Source organism: Erithacus rubecula, assembly GCF_903797595.1.
Source record: "Erithacus rubecula genome assembly, chromosome: 2".
NCBI classification, from domain to species: Eukaryota; Metazoa; Chordata; class Aves; order Passeriformes; family Muscicapidae; genus Erithacus; species Erithacus rubecula.
Genome location: NC_136685.1, coordinates 46,108,871 through 46,134,493, shown reverse-complemented (window position 1 = coordinate 46,134,493; position 25,623 = coordinate 46,108,871).

The window sequence follows — 25,623 nt, the reverse complement described above, 5'->3', positions numbered from 1 at the left end:
AATATTTCTAAAGCAAAGAAAGGGTAAAATAAAGATTAGGGCAATCCATAAGGAAAATTTGTTCATGTTATAAGAGCTAGATTAACACAAACACTGGAGGCATTCTGCTAATGATGGAAAGTTTCCTCTTTTGTAAACTTCATGCACTTCTCTGTTCCATGGAAACAAAGGTTCCTTGAATTTTGTGAGGGTTTTTGACCAAGAAAGTTTCATTCATATTCTTCCACTAGTGCATTTGTATTTCTAAGGTAGAAGTGGGAACTCCAACAAAAAATGTTTCTAGATATGGATACCAACACTTCCTCCTTCTGGTCTTTTATTAATTCTTCTCTTGGATCACAAAAACACAACTTTATAGAAAATCTGATGTTGAACATTGTTTATTCACCTCTACATGTATATTTAGAATCTATGGTACAATACTGTCTCAAAAAAGGGAAAAATAAAAACGAAGCATTAACAGCATACTAAACTTACTAAGTGGAATTGCCAAAAAACTAAAAAAAAAGCCTGGCTCCTTTTCTGAGGGAAACCAAGATAGGTAAGTTTCCTGGCAATAGTCTAGGAACTTCAGAAACTAGATCAATGCTCTGATTGCCTGAAAAACTCAGTATCCTGGACTAAATGTGATTTTCTCAGATTCTTCATGTTAACGGTGTAATTTTACTTGATTACTTGCTCTATTCATTTGATGATTTGATAATTTCACATATTGATTTATTGAATCAGTCTTAATCACATCCTTGATTGAATCATTGTATCATTCTACCCTTAATTATCTTTGTAAAGTCATAAATTACTTCAGTAAAATGCTTGCTTGACTATATAGCTGCTTATTCATATTTTTTAAAATAAATTCTATAAAAAATACAGACATTGCATTCATTCAATCCCATTGCACCTTGTGTCATCAACTCTGAGAATAGAGTTAGTTTTCATTAAGAAATTAAAAAAACCATTTTCCTGTGCTGGCAAATCAATACTTAAGAAATCTTTGGTTTTATTATCTTTTTGGCTTCATATATTAAGGATTATATTGCAAATAGGTAAATAATTTTCAAAAAATCTTGGAAATTTCAATAATATCATTGCTTATCTGACTGAAATTATGTTGAACTCTTCTGGTATGAGCAAAAGAGACACTTCTCAAGTAACAAAAGAGCAACAACAACAAACAACACCATCCAAAAAATAATCCAAGACAGAGATTGTAATTGACTTCACTTGCTGTGCATGTAGAGGTAACAAGGGCATCAACTTATCTATTATTTATTGCTTCTTTAGAATTACAGAAACCTGTATAATACAATTTGTTGTTTTCAAAGGTACTGTGTGAAAGGTACTGCTGTTGCTGTACAACTATTTCTTGTCCTGCAGGCATCAGAAACAAATCTTTTATGCAGAACCATTCATATATTTTGTAAAGAATCAGTTGTAAAATGCTAATCAAATATGAAATGTTCATAAAATGTGACAATGGTAATAACATTTCAAAATTAATACACATTCTTTTAAAAAGCATTTGAACAAAAGAAAATGAATTTTTTAAAATCTATTTTTAAAAAAATCCCTTAGACTTTTAATTTACGTAGTAGAAAATTTTTGAGTTAAATTATCAATAAACCATAGCCACAATTTAATATTAAGACATACTAATCTCTGCTTTTATGCATAACTAAAAAAATATTTAGAACATTTGCTGATTAAAACCATGAGAAACACATTGTACTAGTATATTTTTCTTTTCAGTACTTTAATTTTGGTTTAATATCAAATAACAATAATTTCTTGTAAAAAAAAGGGAATGCTTTGAAAAGTAAAATAGCAGGTGGGGAAACTTGCACTGAAACAGTGTTCTCCAAAAGAAATAGAAAGTTGAAATCCCAGTTTCTCCATGATTCTCTTTAGTGTTCTAACTTTAGAATTGTTTTCCCTACAGATCTGTACAACAAGGTTTTTCCTTACAATTCTGACTTATAAATAAGGTGATGTCTTATTAAATTGATCCTAGATACATTCACAGGAAAACCCAGAAGTTTAGACACTAACGCAACAATAAAGTTCATAGTGAAAAAAGACAATACACACTTCCATTGAAGAAAAAGCCTGTAGAATGACTATTGATGGCAAAATGGAATGAAATTTCTGCTTAGAATTGGTTTTACATTATAGATGAGATAAATAAATAAAGATATACTTGATCCATATTAGTCCACTAATTCTTTATTTTAGGAAATACCTTTGCTTGCATTTCTTAACCAGCAAATATTTTCTAGTGTGTTAAAAATGGTTTGAATGTTAATTTTCACATTGCTGTCATGAGATCCAAGAGCTGATGCATTCAAAGACTTAGCAGGGTTTTTCCCACTTTGTTAACAGTGAGTGATTTTGCAATGGACTTTTCTGTTCTCACCCAAGCCTCTCAGAAATTACTTTTGACATGGATCACTTTGCAATACATTTTATATTACCCATTTGACCTTTACAGAATCATCAAGTTTTAAGTATTTAATTAGAGTTCTCCTTTTGTCTAAGAAGCTGTTCCTGCTAAAAGCTAAATTTAATACTTCTCTTAAAAAGGGGGAATATTTTCACAAATGTTAGGTTGACATATATTCCAAAATTTCAGAATATCTCTTTCAAGTTTCTCTGCTCACTTCTTACTAGGTGATTTCTTTCAGTGTAAGGATTTGATTTTAATTCTGAATTTTTTAATTCCTGTTGTTTTTACACATCTTTCATTATTCCTATCGAAAATTCTGTTCAAATGTTTATAATCTCTTACATTTGAAACATTTCAGGATATAGCAAATATTTTCCATAACTTTTGAAAACACTTTTAAAATATCTTTCATTGTTCTCAAGTAGTATATCACAAACCTGTCATGAACTCGGAGAAACTAAAATCTTATTACAATTGATGGAATCAGTGAAAATAGAACAATTCAACCACCAATTCAACCACAATTCAACCAATAAAAACATACACGTTGAACATATCCAGGTGGAATTCTAGAAAAAAATCTTAATTTTAAAAAGTATTAAATTTTATTGGTAATTAAAACAAAACCAAACATAATTCCTTTTGAAATACAAGCTTTCTGTACAAGATTTCTGACTTTCTCTTCCCATGCATCAAACTGCAATTTTCCAAAATTAAGACTTGAAAGGTATCATTCAATGCACCCTGTGCAGTCAAAAATATTCTAGATTTTTAAAATTAAGAAGTTCATAACACCAAGAATTACATAGCATTTAATGAGAATTTTGTGCCAGTCCCTCATACATGCAGACAGCCAACAGTAGCAGTTTGCATTCTAAATAAACCATGAGGGCAAATATTTTTCTTTTCACTTATCCTTTACAAACAGTATTGACAATTTAGGGAATTAAGTAGACATTTACGGTATTTGAAGATATAATTGCAATATTTAACATTCAACAGAAAGCAGCTGCCATTAGTCCTGAGGGAAAACCAATCATAGGCATGATTGTAAAGAAGCAGCGAGAACTGAGTTAATTGAAAAACAGGAGGACTTGTAGGTAAGAGCAGGAAAAATAAGTAATAAATTAGTTTTCATGAGACTTCACAAAGGGTGAATCTAAAGAAATCAGTATACACTCTAAGTTAAGAATTTCCAGTATGAAATTTACTGGAGAAAATACTACTCCTTTTAACTTCCAAAAGAAATGTCTGCTATGTAGACTTGACAGCTTCACAAAAAAAAACCCCAAAAACCAACAACAAACAAACTAATAAACAAACAAACAAACAAAAAACACAAAAAACCAAATCAAACCGAAACAAAAAAACCTATCTTCAAAACCTGGAAAGACATGGAACCAATTAACATACCAAAAGTTCCTCCTACAAGCCCCATCCCTAAACAAATTTACGAGGAATTTGAAGAATATTCCAAACTTCCTTACTTGTTGTGGTTAAAAAACCTTATCCAATCCAATCTAACCCAAACCAAACCTTCTTCAAAAAGAGTCTTTAACTGATATTAAAAAGTTGAAATACATTAATTTATTATTTTACCTTGTCTATTTTTAACATATTTATTATATGTATTGATTAGAAGAAATATAATTTGGGTATTTTCCTGTAAAAATGTCATAAATCCAATCTTTATAATTTTGAAATCTGTTCAACATCCATTTATTGGAGTTTCTACTCACTCTTTGTATCCAGCAAAATAAAAAACTGAATGCTTACCATTCAGATGAATGTTGGATCTTATTTTGCATTACCATGGTGCAATGTAATGTTTTCCAAAAGTTTAAAATCTTTGCATTTATAAAAAATACTGCTTGAATTTTTTTATCTTTATGAGAAGGAAACTCTCTCCCAGCCTCTGGAGCACCAAAAATTATTGGTGAAGAAAAGAACAAGATAGTAAGGGAGGTTCAAAACAATATTTTTTTGTTTGTCTTCTCTTACCATTTTAGGTCATAGAGATCATAACTTTGATTATTCTTTCTGCTCTATCTGTATATACCATTGCACTGGTCAAAATATGCTGACTAATTTTATGTACACAGGAATCATAGTGTGGAGTGTTTTTCAATGGCTCTGACCTGTGCAATCTTCATTGTATATTCAAGGCTGGGAGAAGATTAAAAGAGATTGCATACATAATTTCAGTACAGAGATCAAGCCTTGAAAGATTGTCTTTAATTGGGATCTTCACAAGGTCTCCTTAGAATCAAATCCTCTTCAGAAAGTGGCAGCTTACCTTCTTCATTTGTCCCCATGTGAACAAGAATGCTTGATTATTATTCTAATAGGAATACTTTAACTCAAATATTATATTGAATTTGGATACAACATATATGTACAAGAAGTGAAAAAAAAAAAAACTAGAGGTATACAGCTCCACTGCCCATTAACACCCACCTGTTTCTCAGTTCCTGTGATAAGTAAGCAGAATAATGCACTTCTGAGGTCTCAGTGTCTGTGTAGAGAAAAAATAAAGGAAATCCAGGACTGAGGATTTATAGGAAATGGCTGCAAGTAAAATCCTTTAAACTATACTAGTTAGACTATAGATATGATCTGAACAATAAGTGATCTCTAGAAATCTTGAATTTTGTCAAACATACACCTGTCTGACCTTTGCTTAAAATCCTTTGCTCAGTGATAAGAGATGAAAAAAAGTCTAGAGCCCAGTGTTTTTGGTTAAAGAGCCCCAAATGTTGTTACCTTCATTATTTTATATTCTATGCAAGGGATTAATCAGATTATATAAAAGATTAAAAAAAATGTTAAAACCTGAACTATTTTCATCGTTCCTGAAAAGAATACCTATTTCAAATTTTCCTTGATTTTAAAAGTAGACGCATGTTTTCAGAGCAGGCAGTGGGCGTAAAACATGCTGAAATCCTAGCTTAACATTTAAAAACATGTTCTTATTCAATTAAAGACAAATGTAACTCTTGAACAGTACTATGAAAACCCATAAACAGTGTGGTAGGGAGAAAATATGTTTCCAACTAAATTAATTTTTTTGTCCGTTTTGTCAGAGATAATTGTAGAATCACAGAACAGTTTGGATTGGAAGAGATTTTAAAGATCATCTTGTCCCAAGTCCCCTGCAAAGGCAATGGGCACCTTCCACTAGACCAGGTTGCTCAATGCCCCTTCCAACACTGCCAGAGAAGGGACATCCACTGTTTCTCTGGATAACCTGTTCCAGTGGCTCATCACACTCCCAGTAAAGACTTCATAACATCTGATCTAATTCCTTACCTATTGAATGGTCCATCAACAAAATGCATGTCTCTCCAGTTTAGAGGGAAGGGAGTATGAGTCACTCCATCCTGTATAGTGCATTATTAAGGGCTTTGTGTGCTGTAAAGACTGAACAGACTCTTTGCCTAATTTGGAAGAAATGAATGTTCTAAGAGTATGATCTTGTATTCTTACTGATTCAAAATATTGACTTTTCTATTATTATATTTAGTGTACTCTATTAATTTTTCTTTCTGTTACTTATTCTGTAAAGTAAACTTTAGTAATGATTCATTCAGTTTCTGGGTGATTAAAACTACAGAACTTTGTTTATAGGAATGGCAGGGATTAGCTAAAATATAGATGCTTTTCCATAACAAATTTCAGTTTGTTGATGCTGAATCTGATTTATTTCAATCATGTGGCAATTTTGTCTTTGGAAAAAGCATCATTCATTTCAGATACTCATTTCAACACTATTTCCAAATAATCAAAGAGCTGGAAGATGAAAATGCAGGACTATATCACCATAAACTGCCAAATTCTCATAAATCTAGTGTGTATTTATTGCTCTTCAGATAATAGATAGAAAATGCTTACAAAAGTTTCCCAAACCTAGAGTTTTAAGAATTTTAGTTGGGAGGAAACAATCAAACATTCTCTACCTCTTTGCTTCCATTTTAAAATAGAAGTATTTCTTTTCTTTTCTTCCTCTAGCTTTATCTCAAGTTAAGAACTTTTCAGTGAAATTTATTACATTGTGGTTTGCTACACCACAGACAAATAGCACAGGAAATTCCAGGATATTATGAAAGATCCTCCTGCATTGAGTGTACAAGTAATTGCAATTAACTAGGGAAGGATTACTGTACTTTTAGTTTAACATCCTGAAAAACAGAAACAGGACAGGACTGTTTATGTTCTTTTCCTTCCCAAAAGGTAGTATTGAAAGAGATATTACAAGTGGAAAAGAGGAATTGAGGTTAACACCCCTGTTCTATTCCAATAGCTGTCTTTTAGTTTGGAGTTTTTTACTCCTTTGCATATCAAATTTGAGATGTACTCCAAGCAGTGCAGTCACTTCCTAGCCCCCTAGAACCAAAGTTGTAGTTCTGGAGGTCTCTTCTAGTTACCCCTTCAGGCTCTTAATTCTGGTCATGGTTGCAATGATCTCTGCTCTGAAAAAGTGCTTTGATGAAGCTTGTTGAAAATTATCACTTTCATTTGAAAATAATGCCTCAGTCCAGACTAGTGAAAATTTACTTTCATCAATCCAAGTTCCCCTCTCCTGTGAGAGTCTAAATGGGGTTGAACCCTGCAGCCAAATGGAAGTTTAATCAGGTTCATTTAGTCTACATCCCTAATCACTTCAATACCTATCAGAAGACAATTTTGGTTAAATGAACATTTCTGTAGTTTCCATATACTATAATGTGATACTAAACAAATGCACATCTAATATACACATTTTACTCTCTTACTGAATCTCAGGTCTTATGCACAACTCACTTCACCAAACGTGGACATCTGGTGCCAATTGAGAAGTCACCGAGGATCTGAGACATCTACATGAGACTGATCGATTTAACTTAGTTTTTAGAAGACATAATTTTTTGCTTTGGTATCTGAAGGGGAAAGGCTGCACACTGAAGAATCTTAAAGTCTATTTGTTCCCTATTCCAATCATACTTTCACGGTAACTTATAATATCAGAGTGCTCTTCCCCCTTTATTTATTGAAAAATATTATAGGGTAAACTTTTCTGATGTGAAACTAACAAGTTAACACAACAAAGAATCTAGTCTTTTCTGTAGTCCCACTGAAATCCCTCTCATTACCCTCTAAGGTTATATAAATATTTGGATTCAGAATAATTAACATACATAACTGTACTGTGATCTTCTCCTATGGGAAACACAGAACTAAATTCAGAAGTTATTCACAGAGTGAATTTTATCCTCACTAGACACAAAATAATAATGAAAAAAGAAGAATATTTATGTTCCCTCTGGTCTTTGTTCCTATCCCAAAAGTGTTAATTTGGAGTACTAAGCATCATAGGAAGTGTACAATGATACTTTTAATGTCTCAGTCTACAATTTAGTCAAATTCAAATCTTTCCTACATCCACTGAGGCACATTTCATACATATATTCAAGCGAGGATTCATAGTCTAAACATCTCATCTTAAGAACTTGATTCATACAATGAAGTAATGAACTGTAGCTAAGAACCTTTACTTAGAAAGGTCAGAACACTGGAGAATCATGTCAAAGTTGACATTCAGTGTTCATCTACATCCTCTGAGAATACTTGCTGGAAAATATTGTAAACAAAATGTTAGTGGACTATTAAAGAATGGAGGTTTGGAGAAAGCACATTCTTTTCCATAACACTTTTTAAAGTTTTTCTGTTTAAAGTAAGATACTCAGCTGATAACTGTGGAAATGAGTGAGATACAGCCTCTCTAATTACTGGCCCTTACTTGATTTCTAGACCAATGAACACAATGAAACAATGACCAATGAAACAAAGCACACTAAGAGTGACTCAAAATAATTTATTGGACATTACCCTAAGAAGAGAGACACAAAACGTCCATCAGAGAGAGATTTTGAATACTTGCTTCTCACATTCCATGCATGTGCTTGTTGAATTCTCAAGACAAGGTTTGTAAGTGGATGTAATAAGCACCAAATATTAGAGATGATATAAGAAGCAGCTTGAGGTTTGGTGGTGTGAAGTCTTAGCAGCCATGGCTAGAATGATGACATCTCTGGGGGTCATGTTTCCCTTGTACAAGCACAGCAAACTGAGATCTGTTTTAACCCAGTCTCTTTCTTTCCCATGCCATATACTCCTTCTATTAAAACATATTTGGAAGGTCAACACCACCCTGGGATGCATTAGGGAAAGCATTGTTAGCATGCTAGGAGAGGTGATGCTCTCTACTCAGCACTGATGACACACACTTTGTCTGCTGTGCCCAGTCCTGGACTTCCATTGCAAGAGTGCCATGGACAAGCTGGAGTGAGCCCTGCAAAGACCCACAAAGATGGTTAAGGCATTGGATCATCTTGCACGAGGCTGTGAGAGCTGGGACCATTGAGCCTGGAGATGAAACACGCAGACATCTGGCAGATGTTTATAAATACCACATTGCAGAAAGTAACAAGGATTGAGTCAGGCTATTCTTGGTGGTATCCAGTGAAAGGAATGGAAATAATAGGCACAAAAGGAAACAAAATTCCTTTTAAATAAATAATTAATTGTTTTTAATAGCAAGGACAGTAAAATTCTGGAGCAGGTTGCTCAAAGAAATTATGGAGTTTCCACTTTGAGAGATGTTCAGATCTGCACTGGACATGACTCTGAGAAGCCTGATGTCCTCTATGCACAGATTAATTTGTTGATGCAAAGAGCATTCCACTAAAAAGTAGATTTAATTATTGTTTAAATGTACTCTGTATTTCTCATCTGTACTCAAGAATTCACTCTTCTTTGGGAGAAATAGCCCTTATTATGGAGTCTGTTTGCAAGATGATTTTTGCAAATGACTTTACAAGACAAATGGCCGAACATGAAAGGGTCAGAAAGGACCTTTAAGAGCTTTAAGAACATATGTGAAGAGAATAATGACAATAACTTTTTGTAAAAAAATTATCAGCAGGCATTTCTGTAGTCCTCAGCATTACAGCATGTACTCCAAAAGCACTGATTAATCTGTTTTCTTGCAACCATACAAAACAACTAAATTCACAATTCACTGGGCATTGGAGTCCAAGAAGTCACTGAAGTCAGGAGGCACCAAGCTTTGGTTGGTCAGTTTGAAATGTGCTGTTGAAATTCAGAATAGTGAAATATTCAGCATCCCACTGTAAGTCGTTGGCAGCTGTGAGTGGCCCACAGCTGAGGATCCTGGCAAATGCCAAATCAAGTACATTCATCCACAGGTGGATGACACATCCAGAGTGACTATTTGTTTTTTATTTTGGCCAGTGTGGTCTTGTCTCAGGTCCCAGGGAAAGAGCTACAATAAATCAGATGACAGACGAGTCTTACCCCACAAATGCTACCTTTGATTTTGTCATTTTTGCAGCTCAGGTTGTGTTTGCAGCCTACAGAGAATAAACACAAGGGATCAATGCTGGATTTGAGCATGTCTTTTCTCCTTTGTTATAGCAGACAGCCTTCTCTGTGCATTTTTGTCCCTTCAAATCAAGTACCAGATTTTATTACGGAACAGCAGTGGCCCTAGTTCAGAAAAGATTAGCATTTGCCTAGGTTTAAATTGAACAAACTAATTGAAATCAAGGGGAATATTCATTTGTTTTATGTATTTAATCAGCAAGCTGAAGTGAAGCCTAAATTAATGAATGTGACCTGTGATTCACCAGGCATTTGGATGCTGAATACGTAATGCCAAGCACAGATTTGCAGGGCAAGCCATAAAGGTTTCTGCTTTCATGCTAGTCCAATCTCCCCTGCTGTGGTGCTGGCATTGTTCAGTCCACTCAGCACATCCCTGCATTTTCTGGCTCTGCAGAGAATCTCTGGAGCTGTGCTGGGAGTCAAAATGGTGCCAACATTGTGACAGGAGAGAAGAGGGGGACAGAGCAGCCTGAAAGCCAGAAGGGCTGTAGGTATTGTGTTTTTGCCTGCTGCAGGTTAACTCCCCTGTAGCAATATCCCATTGTTACTGGAGCTAAGGGACATAGCCTGGACTCCCATGAAGGATGAGAGAGCAGGTCACTGTAACTGCAGTGGGGCTCTAGTCACCATTTATGCCATGGTTGCATTCATCCTTCAAATTACGAAATTAACTTCTAAATAATTGAATTTAGTATCAGAGAAGTAATTTTCACACTAGAGTAGAGAGTGATTAGGAACTTGTGTACAGTTTTCTGCAGCGCAGCACAAATTAGCTGGACCCATGGTACTCATAAGCATCAAATAGCAACCATAAAAAAATTAAAACACTGGTGACATCCAGGACTTTTTGCTCTATAATCTGTCAGATTTGACCTGCAGCTCTATTGTTTGTCACTCTTCCAAGAGCTCCCTTAGAGCTCAGCGAAATATAGTAATCTAAAGAGGAAGATGGGCATTTAGTAGAAGCTAGACATGTCCTACTTCTGAAATCTCTTTTCTTACATACCTTGAAAATTTCTGGCCCTGCTGTGTCTCTTGATCCAATAGCAGGAAGCTATGGAAACCAGGATACTTGAACCAATTTTGCTGTTAGCAGAAGTCTAATTTTAAGACTTATGAAACTAAGCCCTTCCAAACAGATTTTGATAACTTTACTGAGTATGAAAAGCAATATAACACCTAAATTCCTATCAACTGAACAAGTATGTCCGTTATCTTGAAACCCACTTTAGATATTGAACATGAAATGGATTACAAACCTGTCTTAAAGTTCCAGATGCCAGAGATGCTTTAAAAAACTGATCATTTTTGGAAGATTTTATGAAAGATTGATTTTCCAAACTTCTAGGTACTTTATCATTACAGTGATTTCTAGTACAATATACTTGTCTGTGACTTTTATGCTGCACAATCTCATACTCAGAAGTCTCTGGATTTTTCATTTCTTAGTGTTTAGTTGTTTTTTGCTGCTTTTTATTTATCAGTGAAGGAATTTAGAGAATAAAATCCTTAGTCCAATATTTGCTGAAACAGCTCTGTTACTTCCCATATTTTCTCCTCACCTCTGTTACTGAGTATATATATTTTTTTGTTCAATTCTTGTTGACTTATCACTGTATTCACTGTATTTTTTTCCTTTTTCAGCCACCGTCTGTCCACTACATAGAAAGAGTAACCACAGTCTTTCCCATTACATATTTAATAAATAGCCTGTTTTTGTCTTGCCTTATTGAAGATGGTAGCACCTGTAAAGCCATTTCCTTTGTTTCTTCAGACTCAGTGAGCTCTAGCAGCACTCCCCAACTTGAACTACTGGTCACATACAGAGGTCACCTAACTCCTGAGTCCTCTTTCCTACTGCAGAGCACAGGGAGATTGAAGACACTGTAAATAATTGTGCTGTGTACTCTAAGAGCTCACAGTGGAATATAATAATCTCATTTTATGGCTATAATGCATCCTGCAGAAAATCCTTTATGAGCTATATCAGCTAATTACAATATCTCTCTTCTGTGAGAAACTGGGGGAGAGTGAACAATAAAACAATTGCTTTAAAGGGGGCTGCATAAAAACCCCCAAAACATTGCTGCTTAAAAATCTGTTTTCCAGATGTACATAAAATGATGAATTAAAAAACAAATAACCATGTAACTTTTCTCTATTTCCTTAACAGCTTCATGGATGACAGTAGCTTGTCTTGGCTGGAAATTCATATAGACTAGAAGTATTCAAGATTGTCTGGTATATTTTAGTCTCGAAGCATATATCATTCTGTTAAATTCAAATATCTCTTAATACATTTTAAAAAATTTACTCTTCTCAAGTTTAGTGAGGGAGAAGGAGAAAAGCTGAAGAAGAAACAGGGTCCTGCATGGGAAAACCAAAACAAACTTTGGAAAACCTAGGATGCCATTTATTATTCTATATTGCCATTATTATTCCATGATTTTATTACACCAAACCTGCCTGAGTTCAAGGAGTGTTTGGACAGCACTTCCAGGCACATTATGGATTTCTGTACAGGACCAGGAGTTGAATTCAGCCATCCTGATGTATACCTTTAAACTCAGCATATTCTATGATTTTACTATTTACTCTCCTGTTTAACAGAAAAAAACATTTAGCTGGAGGTGATTTACAGTTAAAAGGTAACTTTATCACTTCAAAACTTTCACCAAATTAAATTCTGGATTTTACAAATTGCTACACAGACTTTTAAAATGGACAATTGTGGAGTAGTTGGACTTCTCTGAAAGAAATGTAGAGTTGAATTATTGGATATACTCCTAATTAGAAGCTCTTCTCACATTTTCTCTCTAGGAAACTCTTGGGAATGGCAGAGTAGAGTGTAGGAGCTGGGTGAGTTATGTTTGTGTACAGAAGAAGCCAACTTCAGAAACCCAGGAGCTTTGCTTCAAAGAAAACCATAAGATAACCAAAGATAAACAAAAATGCCTTTAAGACCGATGTGGGAAGTGAGAATCATGAGCTATTTGTCATGGTACTCAACCATTCTCTGGACTGGTAAACATGGGTGTAATACCCATGAAGTAGCCACTGTCCCCTGCTAGGGACACACACAGTCTGCAGAGCCATATCCCTGATGCACAGTTACAGGCAGGAGGACAGAGGAAGGATACAGCACACAGATATAAGCAAGAGAGTTGGGACATTGAAAATATTTCATATTCACACAGATGCTATTCAGCATGGCTGCTCTGGGGCATTTTGATTCCTTTTCAACTGTTCGAGTGACCTGTGACTGCTCAAACCCAAGAGTAGGTAATGTGCCACAGCTTGTATATGCACATTTGGCCAACTGGGTCAGAAGAGGCAGATGTGTTTCAACAAAACGCTTTAGAAAACACAACAGATAAGCTAAGCAAAGAAGACAGTGGTGACAGAATTTTCCTTTCCTAACAAGGATGAAGTCCAACTGTTGTTTCTGGCAGCAACAACCCAGACTCAATCAAATCCAGGTGCTGAATCAGCCAGCTTGGAGGAGAAGTGTGTTTACATCTGCCCTTTTCTCACTCTAGGGCTCTGCTCAGAGGGAGGAACATGCTGTTGGGAGATAAATTTCCCTCCTTCTAATTATAGGCCTTGCCATCTTCTGCCCACTTCAACTGTAAATCGCCTAATCATAAACAATTCCTCTTCAAAGCTCAACACAGATTGGATGTAATTCCCTGACAACACCAATCTGTTCACAGTATTGCATGCAAAAGACAGAATAATATTAAAGATCTTTCAGCCTGCTGAAGGAGAGAAGATTGAAGAAAGAAAATAAAATCTGAGAGTAAACCAAAAACACATTACTCTTGTCAAATTTTAGCAAGGAGTAGCAAATCTCTACAACTGGTCAAAGGAGGAGGCAGAAAAAAGTTTCCTTTTCCACTGGGAAAAAACCCCACCTTGTCACACACACTTTCCCTTGTAGTAGTTAGTAAAGCAAGTAAAAGGCAGATGGAGACTGCTGATAATTTTTTATTTACATCAGAAAGCTTCAATTATTCAGAATGACAAAATAATTCTGACTACTAAAATGTACAAGATCACATTACTGCTATATTTGCTTGTTTTTTTCCCTCCTCCCCGTTTGTTTCTCATGTGGTAACTGACCATAAATAAGAGTTTAGATCTTGCTAGAGAGCTGTCTATTCTAGTAATGTACTGCCTCTGAACTATCCTTCAGAACTGGAATTGCATGCTGGAGAGACAGATAACCAAAGCATTGCTGACAGGAGATGGTACATTTTCCAAAACGTGAGGATAATGGTATGTTAACAGCACCATGTTTGTGCACTAGTACATCAATCCTGTCATTGCTTTTTTGGGAAACAGCAGAATACCAATATCAAGTGCAACAATAATAATAAAGCTGCATTATTGGTAGTATTTTTGAAGTGATAATTGACATCAGGACCAACATCTAATTTTACATTGATGTATCTCAACTGAATGAAATGGCATTTTTCCTGATTTATGTCCATTTAGGGAGGGAACAAAATTAGGCCTTAAATTTCATACCTGTCTTGAGCTCCTGGCAAGAAGGCAGGAAATTATAATCATATTTTAACACTGCCAAATTGCTGAATAAAAAAGTAATAATAGTCCAAAATGATCAAATAGTATCTTATAACTCAACTTTGAGCAGTTCTGTTTCTTGATAGTAAACAACCATGAAGAGCTATTTATTTATATATTTAGTGGACTGATCTATCAAGAAAAATTTGGGGAAAATTGTCTATTTTTAGATCAAAGAGAATATACTAACTTTATATCTGATTATCACATAAAACGGGCTAAGCATATTTGGTGCAAAATAATCACCACCTTTATATATAAATGAGAGATTGACAATGAAGATAGGGAAAGTAGCAGAATCTAAAATTTATGAAGTACAAGAAATAGAAGAGAAAAATGATAGCTCAGTAAATCAACCCACAGTTACTTAGTGCAGACTATTCTGCAGTTGATATATACTTGGGGGAAATCACTGACCTTGCTAGTTTAAACTGGAAGGTAAATTAAGCCCTGTATACAAATAATTCAAAATATTTCTATCTCAGAATATAAACACTCTAGTACCATGCGTATACAGCAAGTAAAAAAAGATCTTTGTTAATTATCACCATAGCAAATGTGTGGATGCATGTGTATGTGTATGTTCTAAGAGGGTGATCTTAAATAAAAAAGAAATCTTTCTTAATATTGACATTATTAATCTATACTGAAAATGTTACCACATGGAAAAGTGATCTAACAAAGGCAGTCTGAACAAACCATGTTTAATTATAAAATAAAAAAAGGCAAGATAGCTTATTCCTTCATTTGGAAGCAGGAGAGTTTGCTTCCAATATTACAAAAGATTTTTATGAGTTTTTTTGTCATCGTTATAAGAATAGCTACTCTTAGAGTTTTATCCATAAACTTGTGGAGAAAAAGACACTTATTTTTGCATCACCATCTGGTTTGAGTCTGATTATTTGGCTGATCTACTGAAGTGTTTTCCGAGTGATCATTGTTTTAGCTTGTACTGTCGGATGCCATCCAAAGGTCCAGCACAGGCAGATGGGGCTGTAATATAAAACAAGAGCTGCTGCTATAAAACATGTCTTCTGCCCCTGCCCCCAGTACCCTCCCTTCTTACATTAGGTGATCCAGAAATCAAAACTGGATGTTCTGCATTTGAGTTCATTGTTTATACACTCTACAAATATTACAAGGGAACCAAAATAGATGGTGATGAGTAAGCCATGTGAGAGTCATTAATTAATACTATCTAAGGAAGAACAAAGAGAACTCTTTTCTTTTTTTTTTCTCTCCAACACTACAGAGTTCAGAAGGAATACATATGTCACACAAATATTTATGAAAGTCAAGGAAAGAAATTGAGAAGCTGAAACCTGTTATGGTTTGAAAAAAGTTATGAAAACTTCCTTTCAGAGGGATGATATACCACAACCAGGTGCTAGGACTTGTATTTTTAAGAAAAGAGGTCCCCATATTTTATAATGCACATTCGTAGCTGGAAAAATAACTTTTATTTAAATTATTGGAAAGACCTTTATTTTTCAGTACTTTTAAATAAGCACATAATTTCAACATAAGAATCAAATAGATGCTCAGAAGGAATTAGGGGGATGTAATTAAATAGATAAACATCTGCAAATACGGGGCACGGATGGGGAAGCACACAAGGTTCATCTTATCTTCATTTTGGACTTAGTTGAAATGTCAAGGGTAGAAACTTAGGCTCAATTAAGAAAAAAAGCAGTCTTAGTAATTGAGATAGAAGATATTATTGTTAGCTTTGACTTCTACACCTAAGGCAGATGCCCAGCATCTCCCTTAACAGTTAAATTAGAGGAAGGATATCTTTAACAGTGAACTCTTCTATCCTATTTGGAATTCAATTTGACATGAATGGAAGTCTCTATGTTTTTACTACAAATAATGCAGAGAATTCAGACAACTAGATCAGGGGTGCTGTGTGATCCTATGATTCTATCTATAACATAGATTCCAGCTGCTGGTCAAAGGAACTCTGTCCTATCTCTCTGAATTGCAGAGTGGGATCCTGATTTTGAAAACGGGATGAAAAGTCCTTCTAAAGTGCTTGTCTCTCTCCATTGACTACAAAGAAAATTTGAATTCCTAAATTACATTACACTTATGTCTTAGCAGATAGAAGTAACAAAAGACAGGGATAGAAAGAGAATATTGTATATAGGAAAATTTTTGCTTGCAGGCTATTGCAATAGTCTGCAATATTGTTGGAAATTAAATATATTGATGGAACAAGACATCTACTCTAAGCATAATGATTTTTCAGTTAGACTGTACAACATATAGCTCTAGAGAGCATCCTTTTAGTCTCCCTACAAGTACTTAATAAAATAAAAGGGTTTATCTTTTATGGGTGCAACAGTTTTAAGTTTGTCTCATTTTTAGATGCATTTCATAGACTATATTTTCCCAAAATATATGCTCATATTTGAATCTGTCAGTAGATTTTGTTCTTGGAGCTGTGACAAGCCATTAAGTGCAACAAAAACAACAAAAAAGAGTAGTAATGGTTTCTTAATAAAATAATACTGCTAGAGAAAGTCAAACCAACAAAACCAGTCTAAAAATGCATTGGGCATGTCTATACTATGCTGGACTCCAAAGATCCTGGCACTTGCACACATCATAGTGGCATGCAGAGACTCTAATTTGCCTCTGGATTTGAGATGACAGTATTTGGTGAGTTAAAACTGATCTCCATGGGGCTTATCACTCCAGGATGATCCTTGGCCTGGTGTGCCAAGACTCAATTGGCATTAGCTTGGTGGTATCTGCATTTTGCAGGTGTACAAATTTTCTTATCTCTTTTTATTGCTACATTAAATAGATATTGCCCCCCAACCATTGTGATTCCTCCATCTGGCATGCATCTAGAAGCTTGCTGGCTAGTTTTTATCCAATTTCAAGATACATGATCTCATTTGAGCATATTCCAAATGCACTCAGGCATGGCTCCAAATAACAGCAGAGATAATCTTCATCTGGGATAATACAGGGTCCTAAGCAAATGAACTCTTTGCATCATAGAACTGCAAGTTGTGTACCTGCAAAAAATAACTTTTAGTTACCTTTTGGGCATAAATACCTTAAAAAACCTTACAAATTAATCTGAGGAATTCCAACAGTCTAACAGGAAAAAAAAAAAAACAAAAAAAACAAACCAACAAAATAAAACAAAATAAAAGCCCCAAGCTGAAAATAGCAGAGTAGAACAGAGTAGAAGAAGCAATGAAATATTGACTCTGTAGCACAGGAGGGAAAACACAAAACCAAAGAAACTGTAAGGAAGGGTTAGATATTGAAAAAGCAGATATTGGACTTTATTTTCAGATTTCAAGCCAGGACTTACAATTTTTTCTAGAAGTTACATTGTGCAAACGAATGAGAAGCTAAGAAAGAAGCACATAGTTTAGAAGAAGAATGTTATTTTGCTTGGTAGATAGATAATGAGTTGCAGGCATCTCACTACTGTGCTTCTTACAGAGTACATATTCTTTATTCAGATACACATTCCTGAAACTGAACATCAGTGTGCTAATGCCTCAGTGGTAATGCACTGAGGAAAAGTACTTCTTCAAACATAACATTTGCTCTTTGTGAGGGCAATCCTGTACAAGGATGTTAATATTTATAAATCATGAAAAATGATCAGTACTTTTGGTTCTATTGCTCCCCAGTTTTGAAATAGAATAGTGATGCAGACCAGAGATAATGAATCTTTGTTTTCAGCAAGACTTGAAATAAAGCATTTTCCAAGGTTTGCATTCACATAACATGAGGATTCATGCAGGTTAATAAGTCCCTCTCCTGTTAATTGAACTCTACCTCTGAAGAGGATCTGAAAGCATAGGCAATTTTAATTCAATTTCAAGGGTTGTATCAGGGTAGTATCCCAATAAAATGGATTTTGATATTTATACATAAGCTTTGTCTTGCATTTTATCTTTTTAAAAGAGTCTATTACTGCAGTTTATATTTTATGTGGTTACATAATATATTACAGCCTGTTAGAGGTGGTGAGCACATTTCAGATGAAGGACTTGCTGATGATTAATGGAGCCTAAAGTCCATACACCCTAAATTAGGTTTTAGAACTGCAGTGTAATTTTTATCATGTAACAAGAAAATTCATTTACAAAGACTGTCCCACAGCTTTGAAAGTCACTATAAAGATTAAGTTCCATTAGACAGAAGGTGGGAGATTTAATTCTGACTTTTATTTTTAAATCAGATTATCAATCTCCTCAAGGAATGCTAAACAAGTTGAAAATGCTGCTTTTGTTTTTCCTAGGTTCACAAAGTATTTATCAGGGATCCATGAATCTATTAAGGATTCTTACTCCATTTTAATTGCCTCTGTGCTGGACTGGGCAACAGTGGATATGACACAAAGGAGATATATCTTCTGAAACATCTTAAAAAGAATAGATCATAAACTCTGAATGCCTAAGGGCTGCAGGAAGAAGGTGACAAAATATGATATGATCCAGAATCTACTATTTTTTTACTTCACTTTTTTAGAATAGAAGTCAGTGGAGCCAGAAAATAGTTATAAACTAGCAGGAGATTAATGTACTACTTCAAATGAAGACCTGAAAGTGTAGTACAATTTTCTATGTAAAACATATTTCAATAAATTTGCTTTGGGCATACTTGCAATGCTCATTTGCCAGCATCATACAGATATTTTGGGAATGAAATTGCACCAGCTTGTTTGTAGAAAGCAAATTTTAAAGTTCAATTACTATTCAGAGGAAGTAAATAGTAGAGTCAAATGTAATTATAAACTACTGGTCTTCTCTCCTAAAGCCCTTAATTATAAACACACTCAATCTCCCATCTTATATTTGTCACTGAGTCATCAAGTTGAATGTGCTGGGAAATGTCAGCCTGCATCACCCATCAAGCCAATTTTACTTCTGTGTGCTTTTTTCCATGCTACAACTTATATTCCAGAGCAACTGCTCTTAAGACTCTGCTTTATCAGTGCATTAATCATCTTCAGATATAAAGTAAAAAATCTTCTCTCCTATGATATCTATAAATAAGGCAAGTAACTGATAGGTTGTGACTATACTTGTGCCAAAAATCCCCCAAAATATTTCATATTTCCCTTATTTCCTTAACTCATAGAATCATAAAAACATCAAGTTTGGAAGAAACTTTTAAGGTCATAAAGTCCATCTGTCAACACAGCACTGTAACCCACTGAACTACATCATCCATCCCTCCTGGCCAAATCCCCCTAGTTTATATACTGAGCTTGAGTTCCTCTTGTATGGAACATCCCTTTGGCCCGTTCAGGTCACCTCTCCTGGCTATGCTCCTGCTCAGCTTCTTGGGCATCAAGAAGGAAGGTGAAAAAGGAAACTGAAAAGTCATTGCCTTGGGAGAGCTCTACTGAGCATCAACTAAAACATAAGAGTTTTATCTCATTATTCTCATCATAAATCCAAAACAGAGTGCAGTACCAGCTGCTAGGAAGAAAATTAACTCCTTCCCAGCTGAAACTAGGAAAATCTTGAAAGGATAAATAACTGAATTTGGAGTAAATAAGGGAAATGGATTTTCTGTGCTAATGCACCCAAAGGATAGAGGGGTGTGTTCAATTTTAAGTATGATTTGTAATCTCTCAGAAACTCCTATCAAACTCTCTTGGAGAAACTGCAGTCAGCAAAAGAGTTACATTTCTTTTGGTTTTGGTTTTCTGTTTGGTTGGAATTGATGTTGTTCTTGTTGTTGTGTTTGGTTTGTGGAGAGTTTTGCTTGGTTTTGTTTTGTGTATTTGTTTTTTGTTTGCTTTTTATTTTTTTTTCCATGTAGTAGATCTTGTACTTTATAAAGTAATTTACATAATGTAGGATAGTCGGTGACATTTTGAAATATAGATCAAATCAGAGAAGTCCAGGTTGTTGATTTACGGAGCATAAAGAACGTAAAGTCCAAGTTAGAGTTCAAAGCAGACCAGATTTTTTTATTCTCTAATTTTAATAGCAGAACCAAAAAATTCAATCACTTTAGAACTATCTTTTGGCTTTGAAAGTCACTACAATGATGAAGTTCTGTTAAACAGAAGGTAGGGAGGGAATTTAATTTGAATTTGGGACAAAAATCAAATTACTAATCATCTTGAAAAAAAATATGAAAGAGTTGAACACACTGAGACAAAACAGAGTAAAGAAAATCTACCATTAAGTTGGATTATTTTTCATGTGACTACTTACAGGATAAAAAGTTTTTCTCAGTATTCTTATCTAGATTTTTACCTTTTTGCATTCAAATTATTCTATATTTGAAATGTACATGGCATAATCTTAATGGGAAAACACCCATTAAAAAGCTGTTATAGCTTTTGATAAAATAATTTTGTATATTCATCATAGAACCACATACAATCTTAATGGGAGAGGGTAGGAATCCCCTGGCCATTAAAGTAATATAGCTCAGTTTTAGGGTTGAGATGTTTGTTGAGGACCAGCTTTGTGTAATATTACGAAAAACTGGCCTGAATGCTACAAAGATATTCATAAGCATTCTGCATTTGTTATTTCTATTTTCAATACTAGGATAGTACAAGAATGTTGCATAGAATAAATTGTCCAAACCTGTAACTTAACAAAGTCTATGGATACTACAACGCAGATTTGAATTAAAGCAGCATTTAACTACATTTACTTTTTCTGGGTCTTACGCCAGTTTTTAAAGGTAACACATTTTCTGTAATCAGTCTGAATATGTGCTTATGAACATTTGTCCATCTTGTCTACCCATCTCCTGAATCCAAGAGATAAATCCTTTAGCTAAGATCAATCACATTTAAAAGAAAGTACACCGCCTCAAAGACTGCCAAAAAAAATTAAATAGAAATGTAAATGTAAACAAAGTCATGGTTTTTCATGTTGATAGGGTGTTTCACCAAGGTGACTTGCACTTGAGAACATTGTTAAACATGCTTGTTCTCACCAGAGTGATCAGGAAAAATGTGTGAGTTCACAGTATGATCTTTGGCAAAACATTTAAAACATCTAATAAGAGCATTCTTCATTACAGAAATACTACTTATTTTCTCAAAAGATCTTCACCTGTTTTCCTCCAATCACTGGAGAAAAGAGTTGGATTTGACATTTAACTATTGTTAAGAGTTCTTTGTATAATGGAAATTTTGGATTAAGTTCATAGGAGATGCTGTATTATTCATAATAATAATGATTTTTATCAATAAGAAATTGTCAAAACTAGTTAAAGGAATGGCAAAACCTGTCAAACTTTCAGCTGAAATTTCTGTTTTGGTTCCTTGTGTATGCAAAATTCATTTTACTGGTTGGGTCCAAATGTCAAAGATCATAAGCTTAAGAAATATGGAGAACATGTCATAATTTCAATATAAAAATATGAAGCTCTTAATTTTCTCTCATGTTTTTTTTTGAAAATTTACAGCTTATAAAAACTGGTGTGTTTCTATTTCACTGCAAGTTAACCTCTCTTGTGTTTTCTCTGATTTTTATTCAACATGCCATAGCATGCTGCAGGGTGTCTGACACTTCTTCGCATATGTACAGATAAGCTGTAGGCAGCAGAACATCAGCTCAAGGTAATTGAAATCAGAAAGTCTTATATCTTCATTTTTTTGGTTCAAATTAGTCAATGAAGTGTGCAATGCGCAGGGTGTAAATAACGGCAGAATTAGAAGCCCTTAGTCTCTAATTACATTAGGTGAAGTTGTATATGAATAAAACATAAGAGAATGTTGACATAATTTGTTGTAGACATTAATTGCTCTCTCAACTGGATGTTCAATGCTGCAATTTTTTAGGGGTTAATTAATTAAAGCGAGCTTGATCATACTGCTCAGGCACTACTGAATTTAGATTACTCAATGAGCAATTTGATCTTATCCAATGATGCTACTGCAAGTCCTCTGCTGGAACTGGGAAATAATCTTCAGTCAAGTAATTACTTTCTCACAACTTGCAAAGTATAAAACATTTACAAACTGTATGTAATAGGCAAGGTTAAACACAAACTTTTGCCAGAGGTTCCAGGAAGAGTGTCAATCACAGCCATGAATTTTCAAAATGTTTGATATTTTTGATACCTAGGTACTTTAGCAATCTACCATCAGCATGCAGTGCTGCAAAAGCTAGAAATGGACCTGTTTAATTTGGTTGTGTTTGAATTTTTTTTTGTTGGAGTAGTCTGGATTTTGGTTTTGTTATTTCTTGGGGTTTTGTTTGGGTTTTGGTTTTTTGTTTTTGTTTTTGTTTTGTTTTTCTTGGGGGGAGGGGTTTGTGTGTGTGTGTGTGTGTGTGTGGAGGTGGGGTTATCTGTTTCTTTCTCTTTTTTTTTTTTTTTGAGAGTAAATTCCTAGTACTGCCATTGAATTTAAACTTCAGTTTAGTCTGTTTTTCTGTAGCTATGGGGATGCTCAACAAGAGCCCCTATTTCTCTCTTGCAGTTTGCAGAGCATCCTTATACTTTCTTTTGCTGTCCAGTTTCTTCTTTTCTGTCACTGAGACTACCTCCTAACAGCATATCCCAGCACTATTTGGGAATGTTTTGGTAGGATTTAAAACTAAGGAGCTAGAGTTGTAGCTAAAAAAATGAAATATGAATTAAACCCCACAGTTTTAGATTGAAATATTTTAATTCTGACTTAGAAAAGTTAAATTCTTCAGATTATATTTAAGCACATACACAGAAATATCTTAGTTTTTTTTTCAGAAACATAATCAACTATAAATTCTTTCAAAAGTTAAGCTACATAAATCTGGAAAGAACTTTTTTTCCTATAAGTTTCTGTGCGTGTATTGAGAGGCCATACAGACTTAACATTAAAGGCAATCCTTTTCCTTTTGATTAGCATTTCTTTCTAGCTAAGTTTTTTCATATCATCAATCTGTACAATAACACTCCTTCAAGTAGAGACATTAGTTTCAGCCATAGAAAAACGTGTAAAGAAATAAATGTGTGACTTATTTTAATGCATTTTGTATTCTCTGCATTAGTAAACAAAAATAATATTAATCTGGATCAAGGTTTTCAAACAGACAATACACTCAAACTAAATACACTCAAAGTTCAGTAATTGTTTTCAGTAAATAAAGTTTTTAGAAGACTTTGAAGAAAAAATGGCATAGTTATTCCTAGTTAAAATTTCTGAAAACATCATGGAGTAAAGTAGCTCTTTTAAGACCTATAGTCTGAGGGAAGCATATATTTGCAGTTGTCTAGAATGTTATGTTGTCTTTGTCTAGAATACAGGATAATTCTCCTTCTTAAAATATAATATATTTAATTAAGAAGATGGTCCTATATATAGTTTTAAAATTAAGCAATGTTTTGATGTTTTCATATAATTATTTTATTTTATTTTTCATATTCACAGTTTGGACACATGAGAAGAGAAGAGAAAAGAGAAGAGAAGAGAAGAGAAGAGAAGAGAAGAGAAGAGAAGAGAAGAGAAGAGAAGAGAAGAGAAGAGAAGAGAAGAGAAGAGAAGAGAAGAGAAGAGAAGAGAAGAGAAGAGAAGAGAAGAGAAGAGAAGAGAAGAGAAGAGAAGAGAAGAGAAGAGAAGAGAAGAGAAGAGATCTGCCTTTACTAGTCAGCAAAGTAGCTAAACATTTCCTAATTCTATTTGGAAGTCTCAAAGTCAGATGCATGTTTAGTCTCCTTGAAGTGACATTGATGAGCTTAGACTACTGAAGCTAAATAAAACCCTTTGGAGTTTAACTTTTCCATAACATAAAAAACCCACTTTGCAGTACACATCCTTCACTTTACCTAGTTGAGCAGATTGAATCAAAATTAATTGTCTTTGAAATGCACACGCTTTACATCTTGAAGGCTAATCATTATCACTACAAGAAATGTTTGCTATATAATGAATGAATTCAAGACAGAATGAGTCTTTCATATTCTCTGATTGTAATTTGGTACTCTAACATTAGTCTGTGAAGAGACAGAAATCTTAGCCAAATAATGCAGAATTAGCTTTGACTCAGTTACTAGCTCCCTCTGTCACCTAGATAAAATTGGAGAAACATATTATGTACCTATTCTGCTGAAAAAAGCACAATAGAAGAAAAGTTACTGACAAACTCTGTGTTTTCTTTCAATCTTCTCTTCTAAATCCACAAAATGCCTTTACGATAAACACCTTTAAGACAACTTTGAAATCCTGCAGATATCTTCCCTCTAGTCTAATGAGCTAGTTTATGTCCATGCTCTTCTGCAGCAGTGGGGATACATTTGCCTGAGTAAGAGTTCCAACCTCCCAGCTCCCATGTAAAGGACAGGCACCACTGCCCACCTGCAGCAAGGGGACCTGGAACTCAGAGCTGAGTCAAGCCCCTATTTTAGTCCCCGTGTTTTAGTGGAACAGATTGTAATCTAAATACGATAGAAAGGCTATCTTTTTAACTTATATTTCTTGTATGAGCAACATAGGACTCCTGCTATTAAATATCAATCTGCAGGTCTTGTGAGGCTCACTGGAAGTGCATATTTTTAATCTTTGACAGTTGTTTAAACACACTAATATTTCTTTTGTCTGTTTCCAAGTTTTACCTGGATACCACAAGAGAGTCAGAATTGGTGAACAATTTGCAAAGTCATGATCCAAAAGCTCCTGATGCTGGTAGAAATCTGACAGCAAAACAAAAGCTCTGCATTGGAGCAGAAAGCACAGCAGTGAAGCTCTGCTTCAGTGCACCCTGGGACTGCCAAGACCTTGCTCCAGGAAAAGTCCTGCAACTTGTTTAGCCAAAGGCATGTGAAAAACTGCCCTTATGAATGACAGTGGCAGCCTGCTGGCAGTTTCAGAGATTACACAGCTGTCCAGGAAACAAACTTTGAGTAATCCATTACATGTGTGCAGCATGCCCAAAGTTTAGATGTTCTCTGGTCTACAGCGCAATAGTCACAAACAGCAGGGCTGCCATCCTGGTGGGAATACTGCAGTTCCATGTACATGAGAGAAGGCTGCATGTACAGCAGCTCAGGTGCGAGTGTACACCTCACATGGCAGGGCAGTGGCTAAGCAGAACTTGATTTAGGCTGATATGAAAAAAAGTATTAGAAGATAATTCTAACATTATACCTACTGTTTCTTACTGATGGAGGTTTTGTGGTGAGTGAGCACCACAAAATAGGGAATGACTGCAGCT